This window comes from Myotis davidii, unplaced genomic scaffold (assembly GCF_000327345.1).
Source record: "Myotis davidii unplaced genomic scaffold, ASM32734v1 scaffold845, whole genome shotgun sequence".
Classification (NCBI taxonomy): domain Eukaryota; kingdom Metazoa; phylum Chordata; class Mammalia; order Chiroptera; family Vespertilionidae; genus Myotis; species Myotis davidii.
In genome coordinates, this window is record NW_006296223.1 from 1,466,397 (window position 1) to 1,468,845 (window position 2,449).

Consider the following 2,449-nt stretch of genomic DNA (forward strand, 5'->3'; position numbering starts at 1 on the left):
CCCGCCGAGCCCACTGCAGCCTGCACGCAGCTGATGGCACAGCGCACCCCCTCCAGCGAGGTGCGATCCTTCCAGACTGTCCCCCAGCTAACCCCCAGCCTAGGCACGAGGCCCTCACGACGCCCCCGGCCTGACAGCTGGCACCAGGACAGTGGGCGCCCGCAGCCCAGCGCCCAGCCCTGCTCCCTGGCTCTGCCTCACCGTCAGCCAAGGCTCACCTGAGAGGCACAGAGGCCTCACACGCAGTGTCTGTGGCGGGAAAGACCACGGTGCCCACTGCCTCAGGGACAGGGCACCCCCAGGGGAGTGCGGAGGGTGCACAGGAGGCCGCTGTGCACAGCCACCAGGGCCAGGGAGGAGGGCTGGGGCAGGAGGTGCCCCAGGGAAGCTGCCTCCCAGCCTAACTCCCAGGGTGCTCCCCAGAGACCCAGCCACTCCTTGGAACCCCAGGGCCCACTCTGCCCCTCTCGTCTGCTTCCCCCACTCTGAGCCCAGGCCCTACTCCAGGTCAAGGTCACACCTGTGGCTCTTACTCATCCCAGAACCAAACTGGAGGCATGACCGGGCCCTGCTGGGGGACCCTGGCCTCTGGGGACTCTGGGAGAAAGGACACAGTCTCTGTTCTTCCTCCAGCTCCCGCCCCGCAGGGCAGCAGAGTGAAGCAGGAAAAACACCAGCCTCCCACCTTCACCTCCCACACTCAACCCGCAGGCCCTCCCCTGCTCGGGGCAGCTTCACCACTGCCCAGGGCAGCAGAGAGCCAGGAGACAGGCGAGGGTGGGCCCGGCCCTGAGGTCAGAAAGCGCCCTCCCAGGAGACCACCTCCCGGTCCTGAGGCAGCACTAAGTCAGCAACAGGAGGTTCTGGCTGGCGCTGGAGGTGGCGCTGGAGGTGGCGCTGGAGGTGGCGGTGAGGGGCCATGACTGACTCACAAAACCTCAGCTTCCTGCTCCCCTCCCCCTCTGAGCACGACACTCGGAGATAAGGTGGCAGACAAGACGAAGGGGGGAAAAGGGACAGATGTCTGCTGGTGCCACATGTACCTACACACATGCCCACAGCCCCCCGCCCAAGGGCCACCCTTGCGCGGCCCAGGCTGGGGTGCCCTAAGGGATGCCTCCTTTCCCCAAGCTCCCTGGAGGGCCGACGGGTGTGGGCTCCAAACCACATCTGGGCCCAGGACTGGCTGACACCAGGGCTCACCCAGTTCCTGCCATGGGGCAGAGGCGGAGGAAGGAGGGGTGTGCAGCTCTGCCCCACAGCCCCCCTCCCAGGCAGGCAGGCAGGCAGCTCTCTAGGCGCCTCTTCCCCCAGGACATGGACAGAGTAGCTGGCCACTGTCCACCGTCCCCTCCCTCCCTCCCACCCTTCATCGTATGAAACATCAACTCTCACTTGCAGGACTCCACCCTCCGAAGAACCAACTGGAGGCGACTCCTGAACTGTCCCAACTACCTAAGGGGCAGGTGGCTGGACAGGGCAAGGGATGCTCATGGCACCAGCACCTTCTCTGGGCCACGATGACCCCAAGGTGGCCCTTGGGCGGGGGGCTGTGGGCATGTGTGTAGGTACATGTGGCACCAGCAGACTTGACCTTCAGGTCTCAGCCCAACAGCGACCCTTCCTTCAGGCAGCTGTCTGCTGCCCGAGCCTGGGGCCGGCGGGCCCTGCCTCCCTACACCACACCCGACTCCGTACACCTGTTGGGGGGCTGGGCCAATGGGAGCTCCGTGAGCAAGAAGCCACGACTGTGTACCCATCGCACACCTGAGCCTGGCACAGACCGCAGCCTAATTAGCGCTCGCGGAATGCACACAACCGGCTGCACCGCCATCCGCCCACAGCCAGCCCCACTCACACCCCACAAGCAAACAGGTTCCTCAGTCAGCGCGCAGGGCAGCTTCCGGGGCCCAGGCGCTCCAGGCATGCAGCCTCCCGGAAGGACACGCGGTAGAGAGGCCAGGCCTCCTGACCCCTCTGAGACCCCAGCCCACACCTCGGTCTGCGCTGGCAGAGCCAGGCTGCAGCGTGGCGATGGGCCCCACCCTGAGGCAAGGCTGGGTCTCCCAGCACCCCCACCCGAGGGAGCCCTGTGGCCATGGAGGCGACCTGCTGCTGCTCCTCGCCCCACCAGAGCTGCCCCTACCCCAGGGACCAGCACAGCCCTGCGTCACAGGGTGGGGGTGGGGGGCCCTAGGAGGAAGGGCACTAGGTCCCCTGAGACACAGACAGGGACCAGACTTCCTCCCACAGCCACATCCCGGCAGCCAGTCCCGTGTGGGCTGAGGCTGATGGGGGAGGGAGAACACAGGGCATGCGTTCTGTCATCTGCTGGCAGCGCCCGTCACCAGTGCCAGGCTGAGTGCCTGGAGGCCGCCTGGGCTAGCCTGCACTGTGGGCAGAGGCCAGGGAGGGTGCACACGCCCTGGGATCAGCCCAGCCATAGGAA

The 2,449-nt window shown here is 66.6% G+C and overlaps 1 protein-coding gene across 1 annotated transcript in view; it reads right to left on the reverse strand.

Annotated features, from left to right (window-relative positions):
- The window catches only part of SBF1 (SET binding factor 1), a 27,377-nt gene that overhangs the window by 21,079 nt on the left and 3,849 nt on the right, over nucleotides 1-2,449 (reverse strand).